Source organism: Triturus cristatus, chromosome 6, assembly GCF_964204655.1.
Source record: "Triturus cristatus chromosome 6, aTriCri1.1, whole genome shotgun sequence".
In the NCBI taxonomy this organism is placed as follows: domain Eukaryota; kingdom Metazoa; phylum Chordata; class Amphibia; order Caudata; family Salamandridae; genus Triturus; species Triturus cristatus.
In genome coordinates, this window is record NC_140589.1 from 710,149,667 (window position 1) to 710,162,844 (window position 13,178).

General features: G+C 47.0%; 1 protein-coding gene across 1 annotated transcript in view; it reads right to left on the bottom strand.

The window, feature by feature from the left end:
• Positions 1-13,178, bottom strand: part of LOC146817750 (uncharacterized) — a 746,064-nt gene that overhangs the window by 380,922 nt on the left and 351,964 nt on the right. The gene's annotated exons all lie outside the window — the stretch shown is intronic.

Consider the following 13,178-nt stretch of genomic DNA (forward strand, 5'->3'; position numbering starts at 1 on the left):
GTTTCTCTCTCCAACTTCTGTGAGCTGAATTATTGTAACTGAGACAAAAAAGTACAAGTAGTACAAGAATACATTATGAAAAGAGCAACAAAGAAGAGCTCACAAAGAAGTGTGTGAAGAGTGTCGGGAGAATTGTAATTTAAATTAGCCCACCATCCACAAAGTTGGAACATTTCAGGGATATTCACAAAAAAATTGCATAAAGAAACATTCACAAACATATCTGGCATATAAAATACACCCAGCGTGCAGCATCGGAATGTGTATTAATCTGTCCAGGTTTTGCAGAATGTGTGCAGGAAAGAGATCCATGAGTGGTAAAAAACAAAACAAATTACCATAAAAATAAAGTAATTAAATACATAAAAAAAAGATAATGTGACACATTTTTAATCCATTATGCAATATAATGTCAAGAAAAACAAAAAAATGTATGTAAGCGCGTAGCATACCATACTTAAGACTACCTTTTGGAATGGATGTATGACGTTACAACGCACACTTTTACAACGCATGCACTTACAACGCATTTTTTACAACGCATAATCCATTACAACGCATGACATTACAACGCATGACACTACAACGCATTTTTAAAAAATACCTTTACAACGCACTACCATTACAACGCATACTACCTTTACAACGCATACCATTACAACGCATAATATTAAATTACATTTAAGGTAAGTATTAGATAGTATAGGGGTAAAAATTACTATTCTAACTCCAGGGGGTGCAACAGTAGGGTAAGTGTTGGATAGTATAGGGGTAAAAATTACTATTCTAACTCCAGGGGGTGCAACAGTAGGGTAAGTGTTGGATAGTATAGGGGTAAAAATTACTATTCTAACTCCAGGGGGTGCAACAGTAGGGTAAGTGTTGGATAGTATAGGGGTAAAAATTACTATTCTAACTCCAGGGGGTGCATCAGTAGGGTAAGTGTTGGATAGTATAGGGGTAAAAATTACTATTCTAACTCCAGGGGGTGCATCAGTAGGGTAAGTGTTGGATAGTATAGGGGTAAAAATTACTATTCTAACTCCAGGGGGTGCATCAGTAGGGTAAGTGTTGGATAGTATAGGGGTAAAAATTACTATTCTAACTCCAGGGGGTGCATCAGTAGGGTAAGTGTTGGATAGTATAGGGGTAAAAATTACTATTCTAACTCCAGGGGGTGCATCAGTAGGGTAAGTGTTGGATAGTATAGGGGTAAAAATTACTATTCTAACTCCAGGGGGTGCATCAGTAGGGTAAGTGTTGGATAGTATAGGGGTAAAAATTACTATTCTAACTCCAGGGGGTGCATCAGTAGGGTAAGTGTTGGATAGTATAGTGTAATATTATGCGTTGTAATGGTATGCGTTGTAATGGTAGTATGCGTTGTAATGGAATGCGTTGTAAAGGTAGTTTTTAAAAATGCGTTGTAGTGTCATGCGTTGTAATGTCATGCGTTGTAATGGATTATGCGTTGTAAAAAATGCGTTGTAATGGTAGTGCGTTGTAAAAGTTGCGTTGTAAAGGTTGTTCCCCTTTTGGAATGTTTTTTAAAAACACTCTTTTTTAAAAATTACCTTATATTTTGATTCGTACTTTGTATCACTGTTCAACAGCATCCTTTTACACATCACCTTTTGCATCAGTTTGAAGAATTCTTTAGTGTTTCCATAACCTTTTAACCGTCAGAACCATCCTATAACCTTTGGTATCTCAAAAGGATGGCTGGATATTACCTGATTTCCACCTTTGGAGGAGTCTGGTCTAGTTGTACCTTTTATCAGGAGGAAGGGGAGGAGAGGGAAATGACGCAGCCTTATCAACTTAGGTTGTCAAAGTGTTCACCATTTCTATGTCAATTATGTTGAATCCTCCATGGCGGCTCACGTCTGTTTTCAGTGAGAGTTCTAACATCAGCGTGTCTTATCTTCCCACCTCTACTCCTCTCCAAGGACCCCTTACCCTTTGTGAATGTTGACAAAAACATTTTTTAAGGGTAGGCAGTGGTCCTATGGAAACTTACACTTTTCATTTTTTTTAACACATCCTTTTTTCCTTTGAGGAAAATGGGATGCATTAAAAAAAAGATTGCTTTATTTAAAAGAAATCACAGACTTCGTGGTCTGCTGATCTCCGATCCAGGTGATGGCTGTCATTCCTAATGGGTTGCAAATTGCAACTTACCTCATTAATATCTGTGAGGTAGGTTGAACCATGACACACCAAGATTCACTAATTAAAAAATAAAAGTGACCCTGAGCCAGGCAGCAGAAGTCGCTGTCCCTTTGCGGAACAAATGTGTGCCAAAATGGGCTGCTGGTATGCTCGCCTTGGTAAGGGTCTACTTCAGTACCACTTTGAATTGAAATGTGCTCAGGCAATCCCCGTTGTTATGCTTGATTAGAGCCCCCTCTCCCCTGGGCCTCTTTGCCCAGTGCCTCCTGAGCCAGAAGACTAGGCATGGTTTAGGATCGGAGGGGGAAAGCAGCCAGCTGGTCAGTTTTGGACCTCCTCAGCGGTACCTCCACTTTCCCTGTGCTTTGTTATATGTTGCGTTCCTGCATACAGGCCTCCCCCACTTTCTGCCTTGATGGGGCCACTCATTCGCTAACACTGAAGGCCCCAGAAATGTTAACGGTGAATGCTGATTTGAACACTGAGGCCTCGAAATTGTTCATGCTTACCAAATCCAGTAGCCCACCAGCTGCTCCAGCATGTGGAACTCAATCAGAAGCCTTGTATCCTGTGCAGGCCCCATTAGCTTATGCCACCCTTTCATAGCAGCCCTTATGTAGTGTGAACTGGTTTGGTCCTAACGGGTGGCGTGCTTGGTGAAGTGTGAGATTGCTGCCAGGTGCGCTTGTGACCAGGATTTTGACTTCCACTGCTCAAATGCTCACTTTTTGAACTGCTCGTCAGCCCCAATGCTGCCTTGTGATTTTTTAATGTGACCAGCCCTATAGCCCTTTTCACTGTCTCTGCATATGTTGCATAAAGCCTTGCTGTCTTTGGGTCTAGCACATGTTTTATTAGGTGGGGCAGGTCACACCTACAAGGCCCCACAGGCTGTCAGGGAATGGGGTCATCCTCTGTTCTGCCTTCGGTGCAAGCTTCTTGAATCTGTCCATTTGGAAGCGAGTGCATCTGCATGAGCGTTATTCCCTCCTGGGACATGCTTCACCTTTATGTCTAGGTTGCTAACCAGCTGCATACTCACCAAGCACGTGAGCAGTTTTAGCAACTGCAGGCATCTGGAGCTCACTCTGTTAATGGGGTGCACCACTGCCTGGTTATCCAAACAAAGGGTCAGCGTCATATCCTTTAGCTGTTGCTGCTATATAGTGTCATGGGTACCACTATGGGAAAAAGGTGCATGAATGTAATGTTTCTGAGAAGGCCTGCCCTGGCCCATTCCTGGGGCCATCTGTTTAAACATCATTTGTTCCCTGGAATAGTCCCAAAGCCAAGGCAGCTGGATGCGCCCAGCTACAGTCCTATCTGCCTGTCAGACACCCAGCCTTCTCTCCAGATGAGAACTCCATTGAACTCCTCTAGAAATATCACCACATCCTGAGGTCCTGATTTACCCCAATCCCAAGTCTTGTGAGGTGGTGTTTCTTCTGCAACCCCCCTGTCAAGTGTGTGAGTCTCCTTGCATCGCTCTCCCTGCTGGTATAACCCAGGCAGCAAAATTAAACTTCTCAGTGAGTTCTTGGAGTTTCCCAAGTGTGGCCTTCACCTTCCCTACTAGCGCCCTGATGTCCTTTCTCATGTCCCGCACCTTATCTTGGGGCATGCGGGTTGTGCCAGCTGTCAAATGTAGTTCAATAACCAAGAACACCAGTCTTGTTGTACGGTCTACTGTTTTGTCAGCGGTCAAGGGGACACCTAGCTCCGCTGCCAGGTGCTGAAATGCTCCCCGTAGGTCCTTGCACTTCATCCCCCCCAGGTGGTACCACAAACAGGAAATCCTCCAGGTAATGGAATGTCCCCCCTTTTGGGTGCCTCTTGTGTAGGGTCCACTCTAGGAAGGTGCTAAACCGCTCAAAGTATGCTCATGATATGGAGCACCCCATTGGCAATGCTTTGTCGAAAAAGAAGTCCCCTTAAAATTTGAGCCCCAGGAGGTGGTAGCTGTCTGGGGCACAGGGGGCAATCTGAATGCCAACTCAATGTCCACCTTTGCCATCAGTGCCCCTCACACTGTCATACACGCTATCTCTATGGCATTCTTGATTGATAAATTCCCTACCGTGCAGTCTTCTGAATTGATTGGATTGTTCACTGAACTCCCCTCCAGGAATGAGAGTAGGTGGATAAGCCGTAACTGACATGGCTTTTTCTTGGGCACTATGCTGAGTGGTGAAAAGACCAGGCTCGGCTTGGTCTGTAAGGGGACTTCCACTCTCTCCACTTCTCTCTCTCCTGCTTGATATTTTTCCGACCACCTCTGGGTGCTCAGCAAAGGTTTTTAGATTGTTTGGGGGCAAGGGAACCCTAAAATGGAATCCTAAAACCTTGTTCGAAATCTTCACTTAGCAACCTCACATCCTCCTTGTTTTCATACTCATTGATAGCTGCCTGAGTCTATGGCTGTTTATGGGGAACTTAGCCAGCCCGAAATCCTCCCCACAACCTTTTAGCTCTGCGACTTCCTGGGCTACTTCTTTTCTCTATCTCTCTTGCAGTTGGATCCCCTGCCTTTCTGGAAGTCCTCTGCTAGGTGCCCCCACGCATATGAAACACACAAGCCTAAACATGCATGATGGGCCCCATGTGCACTCATCTTTGTCATATTTATAGCATACTGATGATGATCCTTGTACAGACGGTGTTCCCTTCCAGTTTGTGTAGGGGCAACTACATGTAGAAAGGCTTGTGGCCCTATGGAATAACTCCATGAAAGGGCTGCTCACCCCACCCATACCAGCTCCTGGCATCTCTGGCTATCATCTTTATGTGCATATAACCTCACACACCTTACTCATCCCATTCCATCTCCGTATGCGCCTGCATTTTTAACCTGAATCCCTTATCTTACTCTAGCCACAGGTCTTTTAGCAGTGAGGGAACATTCTTACTATAATGCACACCCTAATCCTGAACGTATATAGCCTGTTGTCGATGTTTCTCTCCTTTTCACCTTCATCCTTCTTGTCACACATGGTATCGTCCAAGCCCTCTACTTGTGTCTCTAATAGGGTGAAAGTTTTTATAAATTATTTGCGCCAAATGCGCTCTTCAACTGCCAATGGTTTTAAGCTCACCCGTGGCCCTGGTAACCATATATACCCTAGCGTGTCCCTTTTGCATGCTTCCAGCAGTGCCAGACCTACCATGGCCAGGTTAGAGGATCTCTGTCCCTTATCCCACAGAGCCACACCCCACTGGTGTTGTCTTGGCCTTTCTGCCAGTTTCTCTGCGCCATTCACCACAGTTGGACCGCCCTCTGGTGCTTCCGATGGAAGTGAGGACGCACTGCTGCCTTAGGCCCCACGGTAGAAACCAGCCCCCCGAATCCACAGCCCCTCTTCCTTCTGTGTTGCCTGTCCTAGCTTTGTTGTCAAACAGTACAGGCATAAATTGCTTTAAGTATTCTTGTACTATTATGCTGATTTGCGCACCATTCGTAGCCTTGGCTGGTTTGCTAGGGATCCCAGCTTTTGCCATTGGCTCCTTGCTGACCTTCTTATCCCCTTTCTTGCTGCTTCTGGTGGCATTACGGTGGCGCTTCCTGGGTTCTCCCTCTCATCGGCCTCCTCCCTGGGCCCCTCATTGTCCCTGTTGTTGATGGGCATGTCAAGAGCGGGCTGCCTCCCTGATTCTTATCCTTTCAGCTGTCACAGAAGCCACTCCTTGTCATGTGTGGCCGCCGCTTCCTTTGCTGCTCTCAATATTTTGCCCAAGACACATTGCTGCCTGATCTGCTGTGCTCTTTAATGTCGATGATTTACTGACCCCGGTCTGCCTGATGATCCTTTGTTGGGGGGCAGGGGAGATACCTCTTCTTGTGGCACCTTGCACCAGTGTCACCTGTTCTTGAGCACCCTTCTGTTTTTCACATGCACCTGGAGGGTCGTGTCACCGATGTGGGCTGTCCACAACTGCTCTTTTGACTGCGTTTGCTTTGTACTGCAGCTGGGTCATGTCGCCCTTGTGGGCTGTCTCTGACCTCTCTCTCTGCTTGTTTTGCAGCCAGGTCACATTGCCATTAGGGTTGTTCCTTGCTGCCTCTTACTTGCTCAAGTTCTTGTTTCAGTGCTTGTTGTTAGGGCACTCTTGCTTGTGTGGTTCCTGTGTCCTTGGCTTGGGTTGCCGGGAGTTTTCTTAAACTGTCCATAATTGCCTCTGCTGTTATATTTGCCTTGGGGCCTGTAGATTATGGCAGCCCAGCCCTCAGACACTTTCCTGCCCGTGCCCTCTCCTGCGGGCTTTGACTTGAGGTAGTTACTGAACTCTTTCTCCCCGTTTGTAAATTGTTGCCCGGTCCCATCCGTATTTCGTGTACCCCCCTCACTGACATTCTTACTCTGCCGTAAGGCATCCCAAGGTAAGCAGCCTGGTCTGCCACTCTGCCTTGTCGGTGTGACCTGTCTATCATCCTTATGCTCATCTCCTTTGACAGTCTCTGCTTCCGTGTGACCTAAGCTGCTCGTTAGGTGTTTCTTCTCCTAATGCACTGACCAGCCGTCATGTTGCATAAGTGGGGGCTTAGCCGCAGCAGTTTCTTTTTAACCCTCAACAGCAGCTTCCTTTAACCCTTCATAAAACCCTCAGGGGTTATTTTAAAAATTGCCCCAGCCTCCCATTTGCCATTTGAGTTTCGCACAGTTTGTACATAGCACCGTTGCACCTCCCACCTTCACCCCTCACTTGGGGGTGCCACATCCAGCCTTCTTTACTCTTGGCACTTTCAGGGCAGCGACGCTTTGACCGGGCCTTGGTGGGATTTCCGCTCCGGCTCCTTCATGACCCCTGTGGGCCTTTGCTTTTTTTTAACCCTTTCCATGCTAAGGACGGAACGGTTCCGTACTCAGGCACAGTGGGCGTGTGCTGAGGATGTAACAATTCCATCCTCGCACCCACCCACGGGGGAAGCACTGGCGCTTCCCTCATGGGCTGCCTTTCTAAACATCTCCACCAGGGATGGCAGCGGAAGCGCTTCCGCTGCCACCCCCATGGCATCGGATGACGTTGGCGCATACAACATGCATCAACTTCATCAAAACAGTCGGGACACACTGGAAGCTGTTCCAGCAGGTCAGACAGAAACAAGAAAGTTTCTCCTCTGGGGAGGGCCAGGGAGAAGGAAAGAGTTTTTCCTAACCCCCGGTGTGTCTTTGCAGTGTATTCCTGCTTTGAAATTGCGGGTAGGACCGCAATCTTGCAACAGCACAAGCCACCAGGGATGTTTTTGGGGCATTTTTCAATGTAGTTTGCAAAAGGGAGCGGCCCCTTAGGCAAGGGTCTTTCCCAAGTTGGACATTGTTTTGGCTGTTTTCTGCCTCCCCGGGGGCAGATCTGCCATATTTCTAGGACAACCTGTGCCCAAGAGGGGGGTAGAAACCCACTAGACACCAGGGATAAGATTTCTGAAATGTCAGGGAGCAGCCCCTTAGGTAAGGGTCACTCCCCTTTTATTCTGGCAAACATTTTGGCCATTTCTGCCACCTTGGGGGCAGATGAGCCATATTTTTAGACCGATCGGCCCCCAAGGGGCCAGAAACCCACTCGACAACAGGGATAATTGTTTGTGCAATATGGGGAGCGGCTCCTTTGGCAAGGGTCGCTCCCCTTTCATTTGGGCAATGTTTTCGCTTTTTTCTGCCTCCCGTGGTGGCAGCGTGACCATATTTTTTAGGCCCATCTGCCCTCAAAGGGGACAGAAAGCCACTAGATAACAGGGAGTTTTATATTGCTATTTCAAGGAGCGGCCTCTTGGGCAAAGGCCGCTCCCCTTTATTGGAGCAATATTTTAGCTGTTTTATTTCCCCTAGGAGCAGATTAGCCCTAGTTATAGGCCCATCTGCTCTCAAAGTGGGCAGAAACCACTAGATTCCAGGGAAAGTGTTAGTGTGGGTGAACTGGAGTTCAGCTGATGGTATGCATGTACTGGCATTTAGCTGATGGTGTGTGTAGACTGATGCTTGGCTGGCAGTGCGTGTGGACTAGTGCTTGCCTGGTGGTCCGCGTGAACTGGCGTTTGGCTGGTGGTGCGTGTAGACTGGCATTTGGTTGGCGGTGTGTGTGGACTGGCATTTGGCTGGCGGTGTGTGTGGACTGGCACTTGGCTGGAGATGCGTGTGGACTGGTGCTTGGCTGGCAGTGAGTGTTGACTAGCACTTGGCTGGTGGTGCTTGTATACTGCTATCTGGATGTCATTGCCTGTAGACTCTCGCTTGGCTAGCAGTGAGTTGTGGACTGGCGTTTGCCTGGTTGTGTGTGTAGACTGGAGATTGGATAGCAGCGCATGTGGACTAGCGCTTGGCTGGCAGTGCTTGCAGACTAGCTCTTGGCTGGTGGTGCATGTGGACTAGCGCTTGGCTGGCGGTGTGCATGGATTAGCCCTTGCCAGGCAGTGTGTGCAGACTGGCGTTTGGCTGGCAGTGTGTATAGACTGGTGCTTAGTTGAATGTGTGTGTAGTCCAGTGCTTGCCTGGCAGTGTGAGTGGACTGGCGCTTGGTGGGTGGTGTGTGTAGCCTGGCCCTTGGCTGGCGGTGTGGTGGACTTACGGTGTGTTGGTGGCTGGTAGCCAGTATGTGTTTTGACTGGCTTGAGGTATGTCAGTTGTCTGTTGTTCGGGTGCTTGGCGGTGTGATTGGTATGTTAGTCTTGTTGGCATACGAGAGTGATGGGCTCTTTAATGGTGCTGTTTGTAGATGTAAGTGTTGTATTGCGCTGGGCCTTCAGTAAGCAGAGTGAAAGCGGTTGGTGCCTTGACATGACTTTGCAGCTCACAAGCTGTAAGTCAGTGGTTCTTTGATTTAAAGTTGACAATATTAACAATTATTTTTGTGGATTTTATGTTTTGAAAGTCATTGGTAAATAGTGTTTTTTTATGAATCATTGACTTATACTTGTGCCAAATCCAACCAGTATGCCTGTGATTGACTAGTGGATGAGTGTGCAACAGTGTTTTTTATGCTTTTGACCATTAATGCATACTCTCTTTGTAGTGAACACCTTCTGCCCTCACATCTCTTTAGAAGCTGGTCACTAAGGGAATAATATGTAGTGTGTTTTGTGTCTATCACAGAAGGTTTACTTAGCCAGAAGCCCTTGTAAATTTGACTCATTGATAAAAACATTGTTTCCTCACGTTTTGTGTGGGAAAGTTGTGGGATCACCGAGCTCGCACAAATTTCCCACCACCCAGCATTCCCCTAAGTCTTCTGATAAAAATGGTACCTCACTTGTGTGGGGAGGCCTAGTGCCCGTGGCAGGGAAGGGCCCAAAATGTATTGTAGAGACATAAAAATGATCTATCATAAAATGACCTGGTTTTGCGGGGGGGGCATCTGCATTTTTGGTCCCGGGCTCGGCGGTCATCCAGGAAACCTAGCAAATCCAGACATTTCTGAAAACTAGACACCAAGGGGAGTCCAGGGAGGTGTGGTTGTGGGGATTCCGCAAAGTTTTCGTACCCAGAATCTACTGCAAACCTCAAATTTAGCTACCATATCCAATTTTCCTAATATTTCCGTGTGGAAAAGTTTGGGGATTTCCAGGCTTGTAAATTTCCTAACACCCAGCATTACCCAGGTCTCCTGATAAAAATGGTATCTCACTTGTGGAAAAGTTGTGCCATCACCGGGCTAGTAATAGTAAGTTTGTAATTGAAGGAGACTTTCAGAAAGTAAGACGCAGATCGCAGAACGCACCGATTTTGTTTTAGGAAATTGTTCCTGGATTTACTCGCACCGCTGTACCGCTGCACCGTGCCTTCTCGCTGCCACAAGGGTAGGTACAAGCGCTGCACCAATCTTTGTCATTGTTGGAATCCTGTTTTAAATATTGTTAAGATACTTTTAGTATTGCTAAATATTGTCCTGCCCTCTTACCCGCACCATAAAAAAATCTCAGAATACCACCTCGCTACTTAGCGAGACAAACAAGAGACTCCTTTAGGCTAGTGCCATCCACCGAGCGCCATCTTGGTTAGCGCTCTAGTGGCTGGCTCTATTTAAGTGGGGGAGTGCAAGCGTGCGCGTGCAGTGGGCGCGCCAGAGGCGCGCCAGAGGCAAGCCCGTCTGCGCCAGTCCGTCGCCAGGAGCCTGTACCCCTGGTCGTTTGCGACTCGACACACTTAAGGCTCCTAGCCAACAATACAGCTATACGCGTGATCAACTGCTAAACATCAAACCTAACCCTTGCAGATTGTTAACTCACACGCACTGCCTATTTGTTGGGCCATTTTCATGCTTGGCCTGCAAATTTCAGAGCATCGCTCCCCCCTATTCACAATTGACTGCTCTAGACCACTCTCACTCTAGTGAGCCTTTAGACCCACTTAGTAATATTTTTCACGATCCTGTCTGACCCCCACCGAATAGTTCTAATTGGAACTGTTTCCTGGCCAATGTCAGGTCTCTCCCTAAGCATGCTACCAACACATGGGACCTTCTAACTGACCAAAGTCCTGACATAGGGTTTCTTACTGAAACATGGACATGAAACATGAAACTTCTCCATCCCAGCCATTACCACGGCTATTCCTGATGGCTATCGCATCCAGAGACTCGACAGGATAGGCCGAGCTGGTGGGGGCATAGCTTTAATCTGTAAGGATTCCATATCTGTCTCTATTCTCGATCAACTGTGCACAGATGCATTCGAATGCCTCATATTTAGACTAAACCTACACCCCCAATACAGCTGGAAAGGAGCCCTAGTGTACAGGCCCCCTGGCCCGGTACTGGACTTCACTAGCCAACTACAAGATTTGATCTCCCCGCATGTAATTGCCACCCGCAATTTCCTCCTGCTAGGAGATTTTAACATTCATAGTGAAGATGCCCTCAACCATGACGCCATGCTATGTCTAAAAGATCTGGCCTCTTCTGGACTTGTAAAAATTAACTTCGCACCCACCCATGTAGCTGGTCACACCTTAGACCTTATCCTAACTAACTCTCAGAACATTGAATGCGGAGACACCCATCCCCTGATCTGGACAGACCACTCCCTGGTCAACTTCCAACTCACCAGCCCGATCATCATCTCCGCCAACCTAAAAACTCCTATTAACCGTTGGTATAGACCTTGGCACAAACTGACGCCCGATCATCTTCTGTCCCCTTTTCTCTCTTGGGACATAGACACCGTCTCCTACAATGTTGAACAACAACTTCTTCATTTTAACTCTGTCATCCTTAACACCTTAGACAAGGTAGCTCCTATGAAGCTCCAAACCCACCCTCCCCAATCCACTCCCTCAAACTGGTACTCCCCTGCTCTGCGGGATGAAAAGAGTCAATGTAAGAAGCTAGAGCGGACTTGGCGACTTTCCCACAATGAGCAACATAAAGTTAGCTACAAGATCGCTTTGACCACATACCACACAAATATTAAAAAGGCTCGCAAATTTCATATTGCATCTCTATTAGATCAAGCCGGAAACAACTCCAGGACTCTCTTTCAAATTTTTAAATCTTTTACTAATCCGAAAGCCTGTGAGACCACTGATACTCCATCGCAATCTCTGTGCGACAAAATCTCCTTCTTATTTACTCAGAAAATTGAAAACAACTATCAGAAAATTATTTCAGCGAACGTTTCCTCCACCTCTTCCACAGCAGACCATACTAATCATTTAAACACACACCGCCAACTCCATAGCTTTCCTTCCCTTGCCGTTACAGAAGTCATAGCCCTTCTTAAAGGTACTAAATCCGGTTCTCCCCTTGACATCATCCCTGCCAAACTATCCTCTAGACTCTCGACTCAACTCGCACTACCCATCTGCTCCATTCTTAACAGCTCCCTGAGCTCTGGCAGTCTTCCTTCGGAATGGAAACATGCTCAAATAATCCCCATCCGTAAAAACCTTAAAATTCAGACTTTCGAGCTGACTAACTACCGCCCCATTTCCCTGCTCCCTCTACAGAGTAAGCTCATTGAGAGACACATCAATAAACATCTGTCTGCGTTTGTTGAATCCGCTCACCTTCTTGATATTTCCCAGTCGGGTTTTCGAGCCAAACATAGTACGGAGACTGCCCTAGTGGAGGTGACTGATAACATCAGGATGGCACTGGACAAAGGTCAGGCAGCACTTTGGTGCTGCTTGACCTTTCAGCAGCATTTGACACCATTTCACATCAGATTCTGCTGGAGAGGCTACAAGACATGGGCGTTCAGGGACTCACATTGAAGTGGCTGACTGATTTTTTAACGGATAGAACCCAAAAAGTCACCTTGGGCCCTTTTAAATCTGCCCCTTCCCAGGTTACCAAGGGGGTCCCCAGGGCTCGTGTTTGAGCCCTACTCTCTTTAACATTTATGTGACCCCCCTGGCCAAACTTATGAGGATCTTGGGTTTTAGTCCCATTTCATATGCAGACGATACCCAACTCCTCCTCACCTTTGACAAGAAAAGATCTGATATCCAACTCATCTTCTCCAAGGGCATGATGGCCATTGCTTCCTGGATGCAAAACAATTTCCTCCAACTAAATTCCGAAAAATCTGAAATTATGCTGTTTGGAGGAGCTGCCATTTGCTGGTCACCTACTTGGTGGCCTGAGGAGTTGGGTAAAGCCCCGACTCCTAAAGAAGTGGTCAAGAATGTAGGTGTCAAAATTGATCAAAAGCTCAATCTAGATGCCCATGCAAACTCCACCACCGGCACCTGCTACTGTATTCTAGGTCTACTTAGGAGAATTTTCCCTCTACTTCCCCCTTTGATGAAAAAAACGCTGATACAAGCCCTGATACTAAGTAAAATAGACTACTGTAATGCCCTGCTTCTTTCGACCAATGAAGCCTCTCTTAACAAACTACAGGTCGTGCAAAACACGGCTGCCCGCCTAGTTGCGGGAGCCCCGCCTAGAACTCCCTCTATGCTACTTCTGAAAAACACTCCACTGGCTCCCGGTAAGGAAACGAGTGAAATTTAAGATAGGATGTATTGTTTTCAATGCCTTAAACGACCTAAGCCCGTCCTATCTCTCTAGCAAAA